At 40.3% G+C, this 24,424-nt stretch overlaps 1 protein-coding gene across 3 annotated transcripts in view; it reads left to right on the plus strand.

Annotated features, from left to right (window-relative positions):
• The first annotated feature begins 7,233 nt into the window (after window positions 1-7,233).
• GLIPR1 (GLI pathogenesis related 1) overlaps window positions 7,234-24,424 on the plus strand; it is a 75,115-nt gene continuing 57,924 nt past the window's right edge. The window contains exon 1 of one of the 3 annotated variants that reach the window (XM_070454227.1): window positions 7,234-7,295. The gene's annotated coding sequence lies outside the window, so the exon portion shown is untranslated. Of the gene's footprint in view, window positions 7,296-10,850; window positions 10,965-11,004; window positions 11,097-24,424 lie in introns of those variants that run through there. The other 2 variants (XM_070454226.1, XM_070454224.1) reach the window with 2 other exon arrangements.

Consider the following 24,424-nt stretch of genomic DNA (forward strand, 5'->3'; position numbering starts at 1 on the left):
GCTAAATTGCTGTTGAAACCACCATTTCCTTAGGGTACAGCAAGTTCAAGATAATTTCCTTCTCAGAAGTGAGAAATTAACTAGGCTGAAATGTGTAGCTATGAGAATAGTGCAAACTTTGGATAAGTCTCAATGCTATAAGATTTTATTGGCTCCATTATCTCTTTGACCATTTATACCTTGTATTCCTACATGAAAACACTCAGGTCATATTTAGATGCCTAACAAATTTAACTCATGAATGACTAAATCTAGCAGCATTACTCAGTATAATGTAAGCACTACATAGGTACTAATCTATTAATATTTATTCTGGATGTTTACTAATTTAGAAAGTACATTTATATCCTGTTAGAATTTATAGTGATTTTGAAAATGTAACCATGTCAATTATTTTCGGGTAACTGGTACTGTATCAGAAAAGGACTGTTTAAGGAAAACATGTTAAATGAGGACCAAGAATTCAAAATAAAATGTGGGAGATTATTTAAATGGAATTTTCTTTTGCAGAATGAAAGTGTAAGGATTAGGTGTTAGCGATAAGGAAATAGGAATGCTCGAATTGGAAGTAATGTATAAAGTTTATTAACAAATTTGTGTCTGTTATGCCTGCTGTAGACCTATGTCACCCAGTAACTATAGTGACTTGAATATGAATGCTTGAATAATAAGGATGCTATATTTTAACCGTTATGTAAGAATATGTTAGGACAGAATCCATAGACCATTCTGACTTGAAGTAAACTAGCATTGTCCCCAAGTTCTAATTTTAATCTCATGTTGATAAAAAAATATAATTTATTATTTATTTGGAGAATTACAAAAAATAAAATATTCTTGTAATGACAGTTTTATACACAGAGTTCCTCAGTAATAGTATTCCTTAACTCTACCAGTGCATAATTCTGTGTTAGTATATTCATACTGAACATCATTACTTTCTTAATGATATTACTTACTTATTGTTACATTACTTACTTAATGAGGTTATTTACTTAAAACATCACTGTCTAAAGAAATAAAAAGCAAGCCACACATGTTATTTTGAATTTTCTTGTAGCTACATTTTTAAAAAAGTAAAAAGAAACAGGTGAGATTAATTTTAATAATAAACTTTATTTAATTCATCACAGCACTGTTTATAATAGCCAGGACATGGAAGCAACCATGCCCATCAGCAGACGAATGGATAAGAAAGCTATGGTACATATACACCATGGAATATTACTCAGCCATTAAAAAGAGTAATACATTTGAATAAGTTCTAATAAGATGGATGAAACTGGAGCCCATTATACAGAGTGAAGTAAGCCAGAAAGATAAACACCAATACAGTATACTAACGCATATTTTGGAATTTAGAAAGATGGTAACGATAACCCTATATGCAAGACAGAAAAAGAGACACAGATATATAGAACAGACTTTTGAACTCTATGGGAGAAGGCAGGGGTGGGATAATCTGAGAGAATAGCATTGAAACAGATAATTATCAAGTGTGAAACAGATCACCAGCCCAGGTTGGATGCATGAGACAAGTGCTCAGGGCTAGTGCACTGGGATGACCCAGAGGGATGGGATGGGGAGGGAGGTGGGAGGGGGGATCCGGGATGGGGAATACATGTAAATCCATGGCTGATTCATATCAATGTATGGCAAAAACCACTACAATATTGTAAAGTAATTAGCCTCCAAGTAATAAAAATAAATGAAAAAAAAATTAAAATGAAAATGGGAAAAAATTGTCATTTCAATACATAATCAGTATTAAAAGTATAAAGAAGATGTTTTTCATCCTTTGTTTCATACCAAGTCTTTAAAACTGGATGTGTGTTTTACACTTCAGATGCATCTCAGTTTAGATCAGCCACATTTCAAGTGCTCATTAGCCCCATGTGGCTAGTGGTTCTAACTCTACACAGCACAGATTTAAAGACCAAGCTCTTAAAAGTACGGTAGCTCCAGAGCTCATCTTTTTCAATAGCCAAGTAGGCTTCTGTTTACTTAGTATGATTTGAGGTGGAGATTCTGAATTAGAGGGTGTATTGACTGAATGTGAACCCTCCAAATTCACATGCTGAAGCCCTAACCCCCAATTTGACGGTATTAGGAGATAATTACTTTGGGGAAGTAATTCAGTTTAGATGAGGTCATGAAGATGGGGTCCCCAGGATGGGATCAGTGTCTACTCTCTCTCTTTTTCTCCCTCTCCAGCATGTGAGGACACTTTGAGAAGGTGACCCTCTACAAGCCAGGAAGAGGGCCTCACCAGGAGCTGAATCAGCTGGCACCCAGCTGGTGGGACATCTCAGTCTCCAAAACTGTGAGAAATAAAATTCTGCTGATTAAAACACTGGGGAAAGTTGATTAAAAGCAGTGATGAGTTGTTACCGTGTGGACATTCTAATGCACACCAAGGTATGTGAGTCATCCGTGTGAAGAAGAGAGATAAATCTGAGTTTAATTCACTTCTTTCATTTACTAACTGTGTGAACTTGAGCAACTTACTTAATGCTGGCGCCCAAGTGTGGCTAATAGTACATAGTTTCCAGGACCGTAATGAACTAAACATTAACTGAGAGCATGCCAGGTCACACTATGCCATACTGCAAAAAGTATAAGGTGAAGGGTCGTAGATCTCTGTCTTGTTAGTGGACCATAGTGAACTGACAGAAGATAGATGCCTCTTGGACTAAGAGGAATAGTCCAGCATGCAGTTATTAGGCTTCCCCAGACTTGGGTGGTGCAGAAGCTAAAGGCAGAGAATAAAGACACAGTGCCATAAAACTGCACACCAGCTCTCTCAGCCTCTCCACATAGCATCTGATTTTCCTACACAGTCTGCTGTGTGTACAGAGATCTTTGCTCAAGTGGGAAGAAACTAGTAGCATAACCACTGAAATATATGAGTCATTCTCTGAGGTCACCCCAGCAGAGAGACCCTGAAGGAGCTTAATGGAGTGCACGGTAAGAACTTCTCTCTTGCCTTACGAAATCAGAACAGCGTTACTCCAAAGAGAAGCAGAAAGGGAAGTACCAGACCGCTTTTCATGCTGAAGTTGAGTTAACTCATATTTAGACCATTTAGGAAGCACAAGAGGACGTGAACCTTCAGTAAATGTTTCTTCTCTGAAACAAGTGTGCTAAAGAAATATTTAGAAATAGTTATAGATAGACAATTGTAGCTTTGTTTGAGCTGTAAGTCACTTCAGTCGAGTACGACTCTTTGTCACCTTATGGGTTGTAGACTGCCAGGCTCCTCTGTCCATGGAATTCTCCAGGCAAAACTACTGGAGTGGGTTCTCATGCCCTATTCTAGGGGATCATCCCAGCCCAGGAATCAAACCCATGTCACTTACATCTCCTGCATTAGCAGGCGAGTTCTTCACCACTAGCACCACCTGAGAAGCCCCTCAGTTATGAGAGTTTAAAAAATGTATGTTACTCAGTTCTTATCTTAACATCATCTTTGAATTCATACTTTTAAAAGTGGCTGCTCTGTTTAAGTATGAGCAGAACTGATCCCAGTGCTAATAACTGTTTACGTTCTGTCTCTCTTGTCATGTAATACAATCAAAGGCAAAATTTAGAAATTCCACTGTGGCCTTCTTTTTGAGCAAAATATGCATCAAAGTCAGCTAAAGTTGAGATGATAAGTTAAAATCTAGTGTAGAAAGGAAGACAAAACAGGAAGTAATCAAATGTGCATATTAATAAGACACCCTTCCTAAGCAAACTCTTAGGCAGACTTCTCTAAACCCTGTTCCTGATGGAGGGCCTTGACTTTGCACACTTCTCTCCATCCTTGTCAATTGTGCTTAGACCAATTTTGGGGAAAATCCTACCTAATCAGTTTAGAGAAAATTTCTGCCACTCTTTAGATCTGATTGCTCTTAATAGCTCATCAAATATCTCCTCTCCCACCCTTGATACTTGATCACTCTGGCCTGCTACTAGTAATTTTCCATCCTCCAAATCTCTCCCCTGCCCTGCACCAACTCTGTTCCTTGCTATAAGTTTTGGCTGCCTTGTTCTGAACTGAACCCAGTGCTAAACTGAAGTCTCTTCATGAATGCAAACTAAATGTCCATCAACAGAGGAATAAATAAAGAGATGTGATACATATATACAATGGAAAATTACTGAGCCATTAAAAAGAATGAAATAACGCCATTTGCAGCAACATGGGTAGAACTAGAGATTGTCATCCTGAGTGAAGTCAGAGAGAGAAAGACAAATACCGTATCATATTGCTTATATTGGGAACCTTTAAAAAATGATACAGATGAACTTATTTACAAAACAGAAAGAGATTCACAGACTTAGAGAATGGATTTATGGTTACCAGGGTAGAAGGGTAGGAAGAAGGGATAGTTAGGGTGTTTGGGATTGACAGGCGCACACTGCTGTATTTAAAATGAATAACCAACAAGGACCTACTGTCGAGCACAGGGAACTCTGCTCAATGTTAAGTAGCAACCTAAATGAGAACAGAATTTTTTAAAAATGATAGATACATTAATATGTAAAAAATAATTCAATCTCCAATAAGAAAGGGTAAATTAAAACAACAGAAAAAAACTAGTTTCTTTTCCCCTATTGCAATAGTTTCTGAATTAAATCTATTTTTACTGCCTTAACTAATGTCTGGCACTGGTTCTCTTTGACAATATGCACAACAGGTACATAAAACATATAGCTCTGATACTATATGGCCCTTACCCAAATAAATCAATATGATATACCATATTAACAAACTGAAAGATAAAACCATATGATCATTTCAAAAGGTACAGACAAAGCCTTTGATAAAATTCAGCACCCATTAATGATTAAAACTCTTCAAAAAATGGGCATAAAAGTAACCTACCTAAACAAGTAAAGGGCATATATGATAAGCCTACAGCAAACATTATTCTCAATGGTGAAAAACTGAAAGCATTCCCCCTAATATCAGGAACAAGACAAGGGTATCCACTTTCGCCACTATTATTCAACATAGTTCTGGAAGTCCTAGCTACAGCAATCAGAGAAGAAAAAGAAATAAAAGGAATCCAGATTGGAAAAGAAGAAGTAAAGCTCTCAATGTTTGCAGAAGACATGATACCGTACATAGAAAACGCTAAAGATAGTATCAGAAAATTACTAGAGCTAATGAGTGAATTTAGCAAAGTTGCAGGATACAAATCAGTACACAGAAATCACTTGCATGTCTATATACTAACAATGAAAAATCAGCCACTATGGAAGACGGTATGGAGATTCCTTAAAAAACTAGGAATAAAACAACCATATGACCCAGCAATCCCACTCACAGGCATATACCCTGAGGAAACCAAAATTGAATAAGACACATGTATCCCATTGTTCATTGCAGCACTATTTACAATAGCTAGAACATGGAAGCAACCTAGATGTCCACCGACAGATGAATGGATAAAGAATTGTGGTACATATACAAAATGGAATATTAGTCAGCCAAAAAAAGAACACCTTTGAGTCAGTTCTAATGAGGTGGATGAACCTAGAACTATTATACAGAGTGAAGTAAATCAGAAAGAGAAAGATAAACATCATATTCTAATGCATATATACAGAATCTAGAAAAATGGTACTGAAGAAATTATTTGCAGGGACGCAACGGAGAAACAGACATAGAGAATAGACTTGTGGACATGGGGAGAGGGGAGGAGAGGGTGAGATGTATGGAAACTTACATTACCATGTGTAAAATAGCCAACGGGAATTTGCTGTGTGTCTCAGGAAACTCAAACAGGGGCTCTGTGTCAACCTAGAGGGGTGGGATGGGGAGGAAGATGGGAGGGAGGTTCAAAAGGGAGGGGACGTATGTACACCTATGGCTGATTCATGTTGAGGTTTGACAGAAAACAAGTTCTATAAAGCAATTATCCTTCAATAAAAAATAAATAAATTATAAAGACACTATACGGTCTTAACGCCCATATGATAATGATGGAAGTGCAAGTTAGTACAAATTCTGAGGGTAATTGGACATTCTCTATGTGGAATCTTTAAAACACTCATATCTTGTTACTCAGTAATTCTATTTCTATGAATCAATCCTACTATATATGGCTTATATATAAAGATATCCACAGCAACATTATTTATAATAAAGAAAAATAAAAAAGAATCTGAATGGCCAACAATAATTTGTTATGTACTGTTATGAGGCACTCATAATGATTTGAGGAAACATTGTACAGCCCTCAAAATCTTTATGAAAAGTCATCATGACCAAAAATGTACTTACGAAATAGTGGTAAGTAGAGAAAAAAAACAACATACTAAATTGCATGAAATTATGCCCACATTTAACACGTTTCTGCATATGTAGCTGTCCAGTCACTAAGTCCTGTCGACTCTTTACAACCCCATGGACTGCGGCACGCCAGGCCTCCCTGTCCTTCTCTATCTCCTGGAGCTGGCTCAAACTCATGTCCATTGAGTCAGTGATGCCATCCAACCGTCTCATCTTCTGTTGTACCCTTTCCTTCTGACCCTCAGTTTTTCCCAGAATCAAAATTCTGCCCGCATTTAACAAATTCCTGAATGTGTATTTCATATATATATTAAAAAACATATATATGTATGTGACTGTATATATATGAACACAAAACACTGAAAGAAGTACACCAACAGGGTGACAGCTGGAGGGGCTCTTCTGAGGAGGACTGACAGGTGTTGGTTTTCCTTTTCAAAAAGCCAAGATTCCTGGGAATTCTCTGTGGTCTGGTAGTTAGAAATCAGGGCTTCCACTGCCCAGGGCCTGGGTTCAACTCCTGTTTGGGAAGCTAAGAACCCACAAGCCACTAGGCAGGGCCAAAAACAGAGTCCGAATTCTTTGGTGGATACAGAATAAGCCACTCTGACAAGGTTAAGCAGAGAAAGTATTTATTACAGCAAATAATGTAGCTGACAGAATGGACTAGGGTGCTGTCAAAACAGTCCTAGAGCAATGCCCAGATCTGGCTGATTCTGTGTAAGAAATGCTAGCAACGGGATTTTTCTACAACTGCTGGCTGTCAGGAAGTCTAGAAAGCTACCCTTAAACTGCAGCCCCCAGAAGCTGTACACGTCTGTGCCCCATGGCCAGCAAAAATGGAAACAATGCGGAAGCAGTTCCCACGTGTTACTCATCTCCAAGTGATCAGAGGGGTGACATAACTGAGTTAAACCATAAAAGGATAATTCTGACTGCTGGGAGGAGAATATAATGCAAGGGCAGGGGAGAATACAAGGAGACTGCTGAGGAAATCACCACCATATTCCAGGTAAGAGGTAAAGATTGATGGCTGAGAAATGGTTGAACTTTGGGTATATTTCAAGGGTGACTCCTAGATCTTGACCTGAGAATTTGGGAGACTCGGCTGTAACATAACTGAGATAGGAAAGATCGTAAGTAGAAATCATAATCGAGCAACGTGCTGGGGTGCCCGCAGCGCAGAAAGTCAAACTCTGATGACAGGTGTTTGCGGCAAACTAAAAACTCCAGGGGTTGGTGATGGACAGGGAGGCCTGGCGTGCTGGGATTCATGGGGTTGCAAAGAGTCGGACACGACTGAGCAACTGAACTGAATTGAACTGAAGGGCTTATTGCAAGTTGACTTTGCAGAGCTTTGTGGTCTTATGTAAGGCAGTTGTGGGCAAGTGACAGTGAAGTGTGAGTTACTAATCTAATTTGACACGGTTTGCTCTGCTTGAGGAAGAAAGCACTAGTGCCTTGGAAGGAAGCAGTCTACATTGTTGTCAGCTGCTTCTCTTCCTAATCAATTTGATCTGAAGGTCTCCAGCATTTGCACCACAGCAGATGTCAAATGAAGTCTTTCTCTGCGAAATGTGTACCCAAGGCTCAAGCCCCTGAAGTCTGGCGGCCATCTAGATAGTGGGGAGGACCTGGTGTGGTCCCTTCAAGGAGATCAAGGTCAGTCTTTGTTCTTACAGATTCCAAATCAGAAGTGTGGGAACAAATCAGAACCATTAGTTTGGAGAATCCAGATATCTGAGGAAATTAAAATTCAGGATTCAGTCCACTTTACAAATACATACAAAATCTCAAAGACAAAATTAACAGGATTAGAATCTAATAGAGAGAAAAGTACAAACATTAATTTTCTCTCTACTATCATCCCCATTTTTTATCAAACATAATCTTAGTAAAACTAATTTGTTTTCACTAAAGTTGCCCTGATAATTTATAATGACTATATAAGATCTTTTTAAGACTGCTTTGCTGAAGCAAAGTGCTGGGTTGACTTTTCCAAGAAGCTTTATTGTCTCCATAAAGCCAACCTCAGTTTCTTAAAGCTGTCTGGTCATATCTGAGTTTATGCTTCTCTCTCTCAAATATGACAATCCAGTCAAACCCTTGGTAATGAAACCACTTGGGTCATTTCAGGGGCTCTGAAAAGTTCTGGTACTGTGGTCCTTTATGTCTCAGTGCAGAAAAGAAATCAGAGAGAGGCAAAGTGATAGATAAGAAGTGATTTGTTAGAGTAGAATGCTTGTGAGGTTTACAAGTGGGCAGGTGAAAAATGCCACGCCCCGAGAACTTGCTGGGCTATAGTTTTATAATCAAAGGAAAAGTGGGGAGGGGAGGAGGCCTTCTTTGTCTTTCTTGAGCAGAAGTCACGCTTTGATCAACAGTCCCTCCTCCTGACTGAGCAGGGCGTTTTCTTTTCCGTACGTATTCAAGTTAGGTCCACAGGTTATCGTTTATCATGTGGGCAGACAGTATTAACTTACTGAGCCCGCTGGGCAGGATGTGGGTCTCATGCCACCGTTGCATTATTGTTTGGGGTCATGTCTCGTGCTTCCGTTTCGTGGTTTCATTGCTAAGCAAGCCTGCTTGGTTGTGTGGTAAAGCAAACAGCTCTCTAGAGTCATTCTTTAACTTACAGGATCTCTCCCATACAATTTCTACTTACAGGTCCCCAACGGGGTTAACTAATCACCTACTTGTCCCTTTACTCTGTCCTTGTCGGTAATACAGCAAATATTTTCAACTGTGTCCTGTTATAAGTGACCAGATTCTTAATGAACTTATGCAAATAACTAACTCTATAGCCATGAAAAGAATACTTAAGGGTTTCCAAATTCAAGAGGGATCAGGTAGAGAGAAAAAGTAAATATTTCATCTTTGTTTACTAGGGTATACTTTACCAAAATGTTGCAAGACATAGATGGCTTGAGAGAAGCTTCCTTGAATTTAGAAAAGCATAATATAAAAGAACTGGCAAAGTTTAAAACAAAATGTCATAAAAGTTATAATCATTGTCACCAGTTTGTTCAGTCTGATGTAATTAATACTTGTTCTGCTTGAATCTAGTTATTTCATTACTTCTGCAAGTTTTACCCAATTCAATTTTATGATCTTAACCTTAACAGAAACCAGTACTTGTCAAAATCCTTTCCATGAATTTCTCTGAAGATGAAATATTTTTGCAGAAACACTTTTACAAAAACTTCTGAGTGAAACAGTAACTTTCTGTAAATGACAAAAGACTTTGAGGGCATTATAATGGAATTTTGAGGATATGTTGTTTTTTCTGTGGCTCATCATGTTTTATGATAATATCTGACAATTCACCCTACATGGTTGTTCACTTTCTCTCTGTGCATCCCCTGATCATTCAGTCTCTGCTTTACCTTCACCCTACTCACAAGACTGGCCTTTCCTCTTGCTGGTAGATCCTTATCAGTGCTTGCCTACATACTTACATGCCCCAGGCCCAGATTGTGATAGCTCTAGAGACTAGGAATACCTTATCAAAAGGACAAAAAGAGGTGCTCCTCTGCTAGTTTCCCTGGTAACCAAAGAGCCAACCTAAGGCCCATTCCCTTTATAACTGGTAACTTCCCCCCACCCCCTGCCAATCCCTCCCCATCCCACAGCAAAGACGACCACCATGTCTTGCCTCATGTCTGTCACACAGGGTGGAGTATTGCTCCAGGATTTTGCTTCAGACATGCAAGATCCCCCTTTAAAGGATGTCTCTGTCACTGACTCTGAAATAAAGGAGAAATCTTGTTTTCTATTTCAGGTTAATCATTAAAGTAATGTTGCTCATCAGCTTGAATTATACAAAATAGCCCCCCTCTGAGAACTTTGCCTCCCAGAAAACATCATGGCCAGGCCCAGCTGTGAATGACTGCAGGTGCAAAGAAATGAACACATTCCCTCCAGAGACTAATAGTTGAAGTGAAGTTGCTCATTCGTGTCTGACTCTTTGCAACCCCATGGACTGTAGCCTGTAAGGCTTGTCCGTCCATAGGATTTTCCAGGCAAGAGTACTGGAGTGGGTGGCCATTTCCTTCTCTAGAGACTAATGGGAACTAGGAAATGCTTGACTTTACCCCCCACCTTGCCCCCTGCCACCTTTTAGCAGAAAGAGGCCTGAATTCTAACTCAGGCAACACGGTCCTGTGAGACAGGAGCTCACCATTTTCTCAGTCTGCTGGCTTTCCAAATAAAGTCACCATTCCTTGCACTAACAGTTCCTCTTTTGATTTTTTGCCCTGTTGTGTGACAAGCAGTATGAGCTTGGACTAGGTGACAAATGTTGATACAGCCAGCCAGAATCCTTGCTACTCCTTGGCTAGCCGGCCTGGCTTGGGAATTTTCTGGTAAGGTCCTAGCAGATGCTGGGACCTCCTATCTGGAGGATATTGTCTTCAAAATTCCCCAAAGCAGTACTGGCTGCCCCCACACTTGGCAGTTGGAACAGGGCAAGTGATATCTCTTTAAATTTTAGTTCCCTCATTTATTAGTTTTTTTGTCATGCCATGAGGCATGCGGGATCTTAGTTCCCCAACCCGGGAACGAGCCCATGCCCTCAGCACTGGGAGCACGGAGTCTTAACCACTAGACTACCAGGGAAGTCCCTGGCAGGTGGAGCAAGCAATCAACACATGGGAGTGGCCAACAGGCCTCATACAGAAGGGTAGGTCACTCCGGTGTTTACAGACAGAAATTTCATTTCCTCTCCATTTGGGCCTTTTTCTTCAGACTGTCTTGTGCTTGAGTTGGGTATCCTGTTGGAGAGTGGAAAGAGTTGTTGGACCTTTACTGCTCGGTTTGTGAACGGGTTTATCTGTTTCTTTGGATGCTAGGATTTGTGTGTGCAGTTTGTGTTTTGTCTGTCTTGAATTTCTGTCTTTGCAAACAGAGAATGTTTCTATGATCTCTAAAGAAAGTCTTCTAAGGCACATTTTGGATAATTACAAATTATCCAGCTGATTACAGCTATGAACATGGGTGAGACGAAGATGCTATATTGTATAATAACAACGCGTGACCACAGTACTTGTTAGGATCTCTACAAGGGGGTTGGGTGGGATTATGTGAGGACCCTGTGGAACACGTACTGATATTCTTCCTCAGTTATTTATGTTGCTTATGGTTTCCTGTATCATTGGTATCTGTAAAATCCAAGACCAAAGTTGAGGGTTTATTTAGGATTTTCTGCTTGACTGTGGGCCTTTAGGTCCTTTTGAGGTTTTCATTTTATTTTGTTTAGTGTGGTTTCTCCATGCATTCATGTCAGTCACTCAGTTGTGTCCGACCCTTTTGTGACCCTATGTACTGTAGCCTGCCAGGATCCTCTGTCCATGGAGTTTTCCTGGCAAGAATACTAGAGCAGATTCCCGTTTCCTCCTCCAGGGTATCTTCCAACCCAGGGAATCTTCCAACCCAGGGATTGAACCCACATCGCCTGCATTGTAGGGGAATTCTTTTCCACTGAGCCACCCAGTAAGCATGTTTCTTCATATACACCCAAATTAGTTCTGTGATATCTAGAACTTATACTGATGTCATATGGAGGAAAAGAACAGAAAAACAAAACAAGACAAAATCTGTCCTTGTCCCAGAGTGGAACATTTCCAGGAAGAAAGTCTCCAGTTGGTTCCTAAAAATCAGTTAAAGCTACAAATAGAAATGGACATACGTTTCCCATAAACATTAGTTTAAAATGTTTTAGCCATCTAGGCAGCTGGCCTTGATTTGTCCCATCTGCCGGAAACCCAATCTTTTTTGTAACTGAGTTTTACGTTGTTTTTTACATGGTTGTGTCTGATTCATGGCTGAAATTTTGGAATGGGAGCTATGGAGTCTGTGTTTGTACATGTATTATAGATGTGTAGCATAATCAAAATTAATTTGTAAAAGAGCTCTAATTACATGACTTAAAGGAAATTAAGTGCTTATATAAATACGCAAAATATAAAACTGGCTAGAATAAATTAGGGTTCATGTGATATAGAAGACAGTCATTATCAAACTAATATCTAGCATTAAACTTAGCTTGGGCTTCCCAGTTGTCTCACTGGTAAAGAATTTGCCTGTCAAGCAGGAGACATGGGTTCAACCCCTGGGTTAGGAAGATCCTCTGGAGAAGGAAATGGCAACCCACTATAGTATTCTTGCCTGGAAAATTCCATGGACAGAGGAGACTGGTGGGCTACAGCCCACGGGGTCACAAAGAGTCAGACACTACTGAGCGACTAACACTTTCACTTTTGAAGGTTTTAAAGCTAAGAATTATAAAGAAAACATTTCAATATGAAAAAAATATAGGATGTTTGTTTTTAGCAAAGAAGGTATTAGGAATAAAAGTGCATTTTGTTAAAGGGGAAGAAGGTGGTTCTGCCATAGAGTTGATTGTTTCTAAATGAAAAGAGGATAGATTAATAAGGACACAGAAAGTTGTGGAAGGTTTGTGGAGGAGAAACACTGAGTTTTGTGCATTGTCAGGATGGCTAAGATAGGGTTGAACTTAAGAAAGAGAATCTTAAATGTACAGTGGTACTACAACTGAATTTGGTTCTCAAAGGGGACAAACCTTTTTTTGAAATATTGAACTGCTTTTGGTAATTGAGTTTCTTTAAGTGATCTGTATTTGCCATTAAAATCTACTGTTGTTGTTATCTAGTCACTCAGTCATTTCGGATTCTTTGTGACCTCATATTCTGCAGTACATCAGGTTTCCCTGTCCTTCACTGTCTCCCAGAGCTTGCTCAAACTCATCTCTATTAAGTCGGTGATGCCATCCAGCCTTCTCATCCTCTGTCGTCCCCTTCTCCTCCTGCCTTCAATCTCTCCCAGCATCAGGGTCTTTTCTAATGAGTCAGTTCTTCACATCAGGTGACCAAAGTATTAGAGCTTCAGCATCAGTTCTTCCAGTGAATATTCAGGATTTATTTCCTTTTATTATCTTTTATTAGCACTGGCTAAAATTTTTAACAAACTTTCCACAAGATCAAATTTTAAATGAAGTTCACTTGACCTCTAATTAACTTTGAGATTTTCCAGAGGGTCCTTGGAACACCTCAAATTATCTGTATTCTCTCCATCTCAGGAATATTTAACTAGGATTTATTTGGTATGTTAAATTATGTGGGAAGCACTGTTAAATAAGTGGTGATAAAACTTCTTAGAGTATATCCATGATTGTATTAATAGTGTTAATTATTATTAACTATTAATACACACATTCTGGAAATTATATTGAACTTCTGAAATCCTGATATATCCTGGTAAATGATACCAGTCATAATTAATTTAGTAATACTTAGTAAATAATAATTTACTAACAATTTGTACTAATAATTTAGTAATTAAATTTCTATATGTCACAGCAGGAACCAAGCTTCTTTTCAATTGCATGTAGTCCTGACTGATTCATGGCAAAAGCAAAAAGATATCCTTTTAATGGTTAGAGATGAAAGTGAAAGTGTTAGTCGCTCAGGAGTCTCCAAATCTTTGCAATCATATGGATGGTAGCCTACCAGGTCCTCCGTCCATGGAATTCTCTAGGCAAGAATGCTAGTGTATGTAACCTTTCCTTTCAACAGAGTATCTTCCTGACCCAGGGATTGAACCTGCGTCTCCTGTGTCTGCTGTATTGCAGGCAGATTCTTTACCCGCTGATCCATAAGCGACTGCTATTTATGGTTTTACAGTGGCTTTCGAATGACTATAGCAATTTCATGAAGAAGCTAGGAAGAATGATGAAATCCTTTATGTCCAAGAAAGTGTGCTATTTATTCAGTTCAGTTCAGTTCAGTTGCTCAGTCATGTCCAACTCTTTCCGACCCCATTAATTACAGCATGCCAGGCCTCCCTATCCATCACCAACTCCCAGAGTCCACTCAAACCCATGTCCATTGAGTCAGTGATGCTATCCAGCCATCTCATCCTCTGTTGTCCCCTTCTCCTTCTGCCCCCAGTCCCTTCCAGCATCAAGGTCTTTTCCAATGAGTCAACTCTTTGCATGAGGAGGCCAAAGAATTGGAGTTTCAGCTTCAGCATCAGTCCTTCCAATGAACACCCAGGACTGATCTCCTTTAGGATGGACTGGTTAGATCTCCTTGGAGTCCAAGGGATTCTCAAGAGTCTTCTCCAACACCACAATTCAAAAGCATCAATTCTTCAGTGCTCAGCTTTCTTTATAGTCCAACTCTCGCATCCATACATGACCACTAGAAAAACCATAGCCTTGACTAGAGGGACCTTTGTTGGCAAAGTAATGTCTGCTTTTTAATATGCTGTCTAGGTTGGTCATAACTTTCCTTCCAAGGAGTAAGAGTCTTTTAATTTCATGGCTACAATCACCATCTGCAGTGATTTTGGAGCCCCCAAAAAAATAAAGTCTGACACTGTTTCCACTGTTTCCCCATCTATTTCCATGAGGTGATTGGACCAGATGCCATGATCTTAATTTTCTGAATGTTGAGCTTTAAGCCACCTTTTTCACTCTCAACTTTCACTTTCATCAAGAAGCTTTTTAGTTTCTCTTCACTTTCTGCCATAAGGGTGGTGTCATCTGCATTTCTGAGGTTATTGATATTTCTCCTAGCAATCTTGATTCCAGCTTGTGCTTCCTTTAGCCCAGAATTTCTCATGATGCACTCTGCATATAAGTTAAATAAGCAGGTCACAATATACAGCCGTGAAGTGCTCCTTTTCCTATTTGGAACCAATCTGTTGTTCCATGTCCAGTTCTAACTGTTGCCTCCTGACCTGCATACAGGTTTCTCAAGAGGTAGGTCAGGTGGTCTGGTATTCCCATCTCTTTCAGAATTTTCCACAGTTTATGGTGATCCACACAGTCAAAGGCTTTGGCATAGTCAATAAAGCAGAAATAGATGTTTTTCTGGAGCTCTCTTGCTTCTTAGATGATCCAGTGGATGTTGGCAATTGGATCTCTGCTTACTCTGCCTTTTCTAAAACCAGCTTGAACATCTGGACGTTCACAGTTCACGTACTGTTGAAGCCTGGCTTGGAGAATTTTGAGCATTACTTTACTAGCGTGTGAGATGAGTGCAATTGCACAGCAGCTTGAACATTCTTTGGCATTGCCTTTCTTTGGGATTGGAATGAAAACTGACCTTTTCCAGTCCTGTGGCCACCACTGAGTTTTCCAAATTTGCTGGCATATTGAGTGCAGCACTTTCACAGCATCATCTTTCAGAATTTGAAATAGCTCAACTGGAACTCCATCACCTCCACTAGCTTTTTTCATAGTGATGCTTTCTAAGGCCCACTTGACTTCACATTCCAGGATGTCTGGCTCTAGGTGAGTGATCACACCATCGTGATTATCTGCGTTGTGAAGATTTTTTTTGTACAATTCTTCTGTGTATTCTTGCCACGTCTTCTTAATATCTTCTGCTTCTTTAGGTCCATACTATTTCTATCCTTTATTGAGCCCATCTTTGCATGAAATGATCCCTTGGTATCTCTAATTTTCTCAAAGAGATCTCTAGTCTTTCCCATTCTATTGTTTCCCTCTGTTTCTTTGCACTGATCACTGAGGAAGGCTTTCTTATCTCTCCTTGCTATTCTTTGAAACTCTGAATTCAAATGGGAATATCTTTCCTTTTCTCCTTTGCTTTTCACTTCTCTTCTTTTCCCAGCTATTTGTAAGGCCTCCTCAGACAACCATTTTGCCTTTTTGAATTTCTTTTCCATGGGGATGGTCTTGATCCCTGCCTCCTGTACAATGTCATGAACCTCCATCTATAGTTCTTCAGGCACTCTGTCTATCAGATCTAGTCCCTTAAATCTATTTCTCATTTCCACTGTATAGTCATAAGGGATTTGATTTAGGTCATATCTGAATTGTCTAGTGCTTTTCCCTACTACCTTCAATTTAAGCCTGAATTTGGCAATAAGGAGTTCATGATCTGAGCCAGAGTCAGCTCCCAGTCTTGTTTTTGCTGCCTGTATAAAGCTTCTCCATCTTTGGCTGCAAAGAATGTAATCAATCTCATTTTGGTGTTGACCGTCTGGTGGTGTCCATGTGTAGAGTCTTCTCTTGTGTTGTTGGAAGAGGGTGTTTGCCATGACCAGTGCGTTCTCTTGGCAGAACTCTGTTAGCCTTTGCCCTGCTTCATTCTGTACTCCAAGGCCAAATTTGCCTGTTACTCCAGGTGTTTCTTGACTTCCTGTTTGCATTCCAGTCCCCTCTAATGAAAAGGACATCTTTTTTGCGTGTTAGTTCTAGCAGGTCTTGTGCTATTTATTACGTCAGGGTGAATAAAGGGAATGAGAGAATGTTGTTTCAAACATGAGTCCTCCAGTTGAGCTCAGGACGAAGGGTCAATTAGAAAATCCCGTGACATGAGAACAGTCATGGTTGCCAAGGGAACGGGGGATGGGGAAGGGAGTGGGAGGTGGGGGAAGAATGGATTGGGAATTTGAGATTAGCAGATGCAGGCTATCATAATGGAACAGATGGACAAGTCCTACTATATTCCACAGGGAACCAGAGTCAATACCCTTCAATAAACCATAATGGAAAAGAATATGGAAAAAAAGGTATATGCTTAACTGAATCACTTTGCTGTGCAGAAGAAATTAACACAAAATGGTAAAATCAACTATACATCAATAAAAAATTTTTAAAGAAAAATTTCTGTATTAGTTCCTGGGGCACAGGGACTTGGTCCGGTCCACCATCTAAGATCCAGCAGGGCACCCAATTTGGGCCAGGAGCACTCCCAGAGCAGGGCACTTTCCACTGCTATTAATTCACACAGGAGACTATATGCAAATAAGCAGGCAGCAGGGCTTCTCAGACTTGTTTACTTGAGGATTTTTACAGAGAGAAGCTCCAACACCTGAAGACCACTCGGCAGCACCCACAGCTGAAGCAAACTGGGACCTCAGTGTGAGAAGGCCCTGATTAGAGCATTACTTATTAGTGCATCTTGGCAGGGTTTTGAAATCAGGAACCAAAGCGAAAGTGTTTGAACAAAATTTAAGAAACTCAGCAAAAAAAGGAAAAAAAAAAAGGAAGACCTGCCTCTGAATTTTTGAACAAGATTTATCAAGCCTACAGACATTATCTTAATGCCGATCAGGAGGTCCTTAGAATGTTAAATTTGACTTTGTGGGGAGGTGCAAAGAAATTTGTGAAGATTAGATGGTGCATTTGGAATAAATCCTTCTCATTTGGTAAATGTTGCATTTAAAGTGTTCAACAAGGTGAACAGGAGATACAAAGCAAGATGCCATTTTTGGGCAGTGGCATTGGGTTGCCAATTCTCTTAGGGCTAGTTACCCTAAGAGAGGGAAGCCACTGTTGGAGAAGGAAACTGTGTTCACTGCAAGGAGAAAGAACACTGGGAAACAGCTTGCCCCTAGGCTAACATAAAAACAATAAAAGCCTCTCCAGCGCAGAAACAGGAACCTGAAGGGAAGAAGCCCAGGGGCGTCCTTAGAAGTGACACATCTAATTGCCCATAGGAGCTCCACTTAAAACTGACAAAGAACAAGCTCTCTGTTGTTTTCCATTAGGACAACTTGACACCAGAGTCTAAAAATAACCCCAAAATTTCTTTAGAACCTCCCCAGGTGGGGACTCAACACAGAAGAAACTGCCCCACCAAGGAATGGAAAATAGACTTTACTCAAATGCTTTGAGCTGCAGGAAATTTCGGATAGCCTTCTAGTGTTTGTGGATTCTTGTTCAGAATGTGTGTGTGTGCTTTGTCGTTGAGCTGTGTCTGACTTTTTGTGATCCCATGGACTGTAGCCTGCCAGGCTCATCTGTTCCTGGGAATTCTCCAGACAAGAATACTGGAGTGGGTTGCCATGCCCTTCTCCAGGGGATCTTCCCAACCCAGGGGTCGAACCCAGGTCTCCTGTACTGTGGATTCTTTACCATCTGAACCACCCTCCTCCAGGGAAGACCAAGAATACTAGAGTGGATAGTCTATGCCTTCCCCAGGGGATCTTCCCAACTCAGGAATCCAACCAGGGTCTCCTGCATTGCTGGTGGATTCTTTACCAGCTGAGCTACCAGGGAAGCCCTTTTTTCAGATAGTGAGAAGCATATACCACTGGACAGAAAGTCTGAAGTGATTAAAGTCCTCCTAAGAGAAATTATTCCCTGATTGGGGTTAAGGCATTGAAACTAATTTCATCCCAGAGACCACAATCAACAGGAAGAGCTATGAAAGTGAATTATACATTTAAAAAGGAACATCTCTAAAACATGCCCAGACTGATGTAACTTGGGATAAGGCCTTCCCAGTTGCCTGACTACAGATCGGTGAGTCCAGGAAGCAGGTTTAAACTAAGCCACTTTGAAATACTATATGGTAGGCCATTTCTAGGTGTCTGCCCAAGCAAGAGAATCCATAGACACTCTAAGACAGTGGTCCCCAACCTTTTTGGTACTAGGGACCAGTTTTGTGAAAGATGATTTTTCCACATATCGGGGTTGATGGGTATGGTTTAGGAGGTGATGCAATTAATGGGGAGCTGCAGACACTTGCTGGCCCACCCCTCACCTCCTGCTCTGCCACCTGGTTCCTAAAAGGTGGTGAACCAGTCTACAGCCTAGGGGTTTGGGGACTCCTGTGTAGGATACCCAGGAGTTGCCTATTATATTAAAACTTTGGGCACTCTACTAACCTCTTCATGAGTTTGCCTCCATCAGGTCTGCCTACCTAAATGAAGTAGATGGTAATTTCACTTTAGCTGGGGTAAGAGTCAATCAATTTTTTAATTTATGTCTAACTAAATAGCACAGGAATTTACTACATGTGTTGGGAACTGGAACTCAAGCTCCAAGTTCAACTACAAATTAGACAACTAAGTGCCAAGAGGTTTCATCTGCTTCAAATCGTTGTAGCTAAAAGGGAACTGACTAAAGAGGCTAAGGAATATTCATTATTTCCATTCAGCAGCAAGTAGCCAGAAAGTTTATCGCCCCTTTCCCCACAAGATGATGGAATGGGCATTGATAGTAGGAAATTGTAATAGGGACGAATGTTTCGTATTTCAAGTTAATCACCAAAGGAGTTTTTGCCTATCAGCTTAAGTTATACATAAAGGTCCATCTCTGAGAACTTTGCCTCCATGTAATGAGCACTAGGGGCTTCCCAGGTGGCGCTAGTGGTAAAGAACCCACCTACCAATGCAGGAGACATGAGAGACTTGAATTCAATCCCATGGTCAGGAAGATCCCTGGAGCAGGACGTGGCGACCCAGTCCAGAATTCTTGCCTGGGGAATCCCATGGACAGACTCCTTTATGGAGGACTACAGTCCATAAGATCACAAAGAGTCAGGCACAACTGCAATGACTAACACAAATGCACACAATGAGCGTTAAGCTAAAATACCTTTGTTTACCTCACAAAACTTCCTAACCAGGCCCATCTGTCAGACAGGAAGAAATGAACATATCACCTCTGGAGGCTGATAGGAACCAAGAAATGCTTGACTTTACTCCCTCCCCTTTTAGTATAAAAGAAACCTGAATTCTAACTCAGGCAAGATGGTTCTTTGAGACACAAATACACCATCTTGGCTTTCTGGCTTTCCAGATAAAGTCACTATTGCTTGCCCTAACAGCTTGTCTCTCAATTCATTGGCCTGCCATATGGCATTCAACAAAACAGAAACAGTGAGCAGTATAACTTAGACTGGGTACAACTCTGGGCTCTTTCTTTGGTCTTGAGGCTGCACAAGTACAGGGCATGCAGGCCTGTGGATGCAGCCCAATAGATAATGACTGAAATTACACTTAATAATATTCAGTTCAGCCACTCAGTCCTGTCTGACTCTTTGTGACCCCACGGACTGCAGCACACCAGGCTTTCTTGTCCATCACCAACTCCCGGAGCTTGCTCAAACTCATATCCATCCAGTCGGTTGGTTGATGCTATCCAACCATCTCATCCTCTGTCATCCCCTTCTCCTCCTGCCTTTGGTATTTCCCAGCATCAGAGTCTTTTCCAATGAGTCAACTCTTTGCATCAGGTGGCCAAAGTATTGGAGCTTCAGCAACAGTCCTTCCAATGAATACTGAGGGTTGATTGCCCTTAGGATTGACTGGTTTGATCTCTTTGCAGTCCAAGGTACTCTCAAGAGTCTTCTCCAACACCACAGTTCAAAAGCATCAATTTGTTCAGCATTCAGCTTTCTTTATGGTCCAACTCTCACATCCATACATGACTACTGGAAAAACCATAGCCTTGACTAGACGGACCTTTGTTGGCAAAGTAACATCTCTGCTTTTTAATATGCTGTCTAGGTTTGTGATAGCTTTTCTTCCAAGGAATAAGAGTCTTTTAATTTCATCGGTGCAGTCACCATCTGCAGTGATTTGGGAGTCCAGGAAAATAAAGTCTGTCACTGTTTCTGTTGTTTCCCATCTGTTTGCCATGAAGTGATGGGACCAGATACCATGGTCTTCCTTTTTTGAATGTTGAGTTTTAAGCCAACTTTTTCACTCTCTTCTTTCACCTTCATCAAGAGACTCTTTAGCTCTTCTTTGCTTTCTGCCTTAAGGGTAGAAATGCAGGGTAGATATGCAGTGTCATCTGCATATCTGAGGTTATTGATATTTCTCCCAGAAATCTTGATTCCAGCTCGGGCTTCATCCAGCCTAGCATTTCACATGATGCAGTCTGAATATAAGTTAAATAACCAGGGTAACAGCCACAGTCTTGACATACTCTTTTCCCAATTTGGAACCAGTCCGTGTTCCATGTCCAGTCCTAACTGTTGTTTCTTAACCTGCATATGGGTTTCTCAGGAAGCAGGTAACCTGATTGGTATCCCCATCTCTTTAAGAATTTTCCACAGTTGTGATCCACACAGTCAAAGGTTTTAGCATAGTCAATGCAGCAGAAGTAGATGTTTTCTGGAATTCTCTTGCTTTTTCTATAATCCAACAAATGTTGGCAATTTAATCTCTGGTTCCTCTGCCTTTTCTAAATCCAGTTTGAATATCTGGAAGTTCACAGTTCATGTACTGTTGAAGCCTGGCTTGGAGAATTTTGAGCATTACTTTACCAGCATGTGAGATGAGTGCAATTGCACAGCAGCTTGAACACTCTTTGGCATTGCCTTTCTTTGGGATTGGAATGAAAACTGACCTTTTCCAGTCCTGTGGCCACTGCTGAGTTTTCCAAATCTGCTGGCATAGTGAGTGCAGCACTTTCACAGCATCATCTTTCAGGATTTGAAATAGCTCAACTGGAACTCCATCACCTCCACTAGCTTTGTTCGTAGTGATGCTTTCTAAGGCCCACTTGACTTCACATTCCAGGGTGTCTGACTCTAGGTGAGTGATCACACCATCACGATTATCTGGTCGTGAAGACCTTTTTTGTACAGTTCTTCTGTGTATTCTTGCCACCTCTACTTAACATCTGCTTCTGTTAGGTTCCTACCATTTCTGTCCTTTATTGAGCCAATCTTTGCATGAAATGTTCCCTCGGTATCTCTAATTTTCTTGAAAGGATCTCTAGTCTTTCCCATTCTATTGTTTTCCTCTCTTTCTTTGCACTGATCACTGAGGAAGGCTTTCTTATCTCTCATTGCTATTCTTTGGAACTCTGCATTCAGATGGATATAATAATATTAGAACATACTAGATTTTCCAAAATTTCACAGTTTCTGCAACATTTATATAAGCACAACATCATCCTAGAACACAGGAACTTAAAGCATTTTAGTCTCCTCTATAGCTTAATTCATAAGTGTTTATTTTTTAGGCCAATTAGATAGAGCTCTTTTAAAAATTAATCTTAGCAATACTGTCCAGAGATAAATATATATCACATCTACTGTCTATGAACATAAGAACATAGAGACAGATGCAAGGACCTCATAGTCTTGTTCTGAAATTTTAGCCATGAGACAGGTAGAATCATGTTAAGCTCACTAGTTATAAAAGAAGTTGAATCTGTTATTTTCCTGGTAAATGGAATAAGGTGAGGTTACCTGTTCAGATAACTAAAGCCTTTCACTAATATCTGTGGAGAAGTGCTTGAAATATTTTATTTGCCCAAGTTTCAAATTACCTTTCCTCCTTTGTGCTCCTAATAAGAATTACCTCTAAGTTTATAGAATATTTATATTTCAAAGCACAAGGAACAAAAGCAAATTCCTCCAAGAAATTTGGTTCCTAAGATTAATATTTACAAACTTATTTAGAGTGGGGAGCTTTGGGGATTGGTAAAAGGAATAAGTGAGCTCTGAACTGCCTCTAGAGCTTCATTTCCAGTTTTACAAAGAACTTAGAGATGAAGACTGTTGCTCTCAGTTCCTTAATCCAGTGATCCCCAACCTTTTTGGCATCAAGGGCCAGAAGACAATTCTTCTGCAAAGCAGGGTGGGGAATGGTTTCAGGATGATTCGAGAGTATTACGCTTGTTGTGCAACTTATTTCTATTATTACATCAGCTCCACCTCACCACATCAGGTTTTCGATTTTGGAGGTTGGGCCCCCTGCCTTGAGTAACTGGGTTGTTGTTTAAATGACCCTGGAGGTTGACCTGCCCATAAACCTTTTATGAGGGTTTTAGTTACTTTTTCTTTCCCTCAGAGCACATAGTTTTTTAGAGGAGGAGGCTTCAAAAAAATTCCTTTCAGGTTCTGAATATCAGTTTCCAATTCAGCCAAATTTCTGATAAAGTTACTAAATCCTTTCAAATATCTTGCCAGATTTTGGTGGAACAGACAGTAAATATTTCTGCCAGTATTAAATGACTCCACGGGCCCAAAAGGCATCCTCAGAGAAGGTGCAAAATTTACTACTTTCTCAGATCTAGAGTCACTCCCATGGATAGCTGGAGAACCAATAGCCTGCTTCTTCCAGGCAAGCAGAAAGCCCAAGTCAAGCCTGTAGGACACAGAACTAGACAAGCAAGAAGGCAATAGTTGTGCAGGTCTGGATTTGGAAAGAAAGAGGCAATGTGAATTTTTATTTTTCTCTCTCAGTTGAGCATTACAGAGATTCAGGAGATTATGGTAAGAATTCTTAACCGTCAACTGGCCTCTATCAGTTTTTCCAAGGATAGTTTCTATAGACTTTGGTTCCTTATTCATTTTAATTTTTGCTTCCTTTGGCTGTTTACAAAAATAGCATTGCACTTTCCCAGGGACTCTTTTGGCATCTTGGAGTCCCATCAGTTCTGGGGCCTAGAACATTGATTCAAATGCCCTCATATCCACCCTGAAGGGGCCTATATGAGGGCACACCATTAGGGTGGATTTGAGCCCATTTGAATCGATGTTGACAAATACGCATCCTTGAAGGACAACCTTTTTTCCAGTCCCAGTTGATTACATCCAACAACAGTCCCTGGGTCAGTGTTTTTGTGCTGGGTCCCTAGAGCTGTTTTACCTATAACTGCTAGTGGTTTGCTTACTTTGTATGCCCCCTGTCTCTATTTAAATTTACTTTTGGCCGCACTCGGTCTTTGTTGCTCCACTTGAGTTTGCTCCAGTTGTGGTACCCGGGCTTCTTACTGTGCTGGCTTCTCTTGTTCCAGAGCATAGGCTCTAGGGCATGCAAGCTTCAGTAGTTTTAGCAAGTGGGTTTAGTTGCTCTGTGGCATATGGAATCTTCTTGGACCAGGGATCCAATCCATGTCCCCTGCATTGGCTGGCGAATTCTTTACCACTGGACCACCAAGGAAGTCCTTTGTTCTCCTGTCTTAAAACCTTCATTTGTTTTCTGCAATAATCTCTTTAGTCCCCCTCTCTCTCTCTCTTTTTTTTTTTTTAAGTGAAGCTATTTTGGAATTTTGAAGCCTTTTGGATCTCTCTGTATAGTAATTAAAATAGATATCCCGTTCGGTTTGCTTACTGGAATCCCTTACTTTCAAGTGCACTTTTGGAATGATTCTATCTAAGCACCCTACCTCATGGTGATCATAATCTAGGCTGTAATTACCCTGAGATCTGACAGCAGTTTGGTAGGACCTTGGCTGAAAATCAACCCACCTCTCTGTCCAGCCACATTTTGGGATCCCCAACATCATAGTTACCAATCCAAGTTCTCAGGACACACAATTCTAGGTAGTAAAAGTTTTGCTTCTTTTTTTGTATATATCTATATATACATATATATATATATTTATTTACATAATAC

This window comes from Odocoileus virginianus, chromosome 24 (genome assembly GCF_023699985.2).
Source record: "Odocoileus virginianus isolate 20LAN1187 ecotype Illinois chromosome 24, Ovbor_1.2, whole genome shotgun sequence".
Lineage (NCBI taxonomy): Eukaryota > Metazoa > Chordata > Mammalia > Artiodactyla > Cervidae > Odocoileus > Odocoileus virginianus.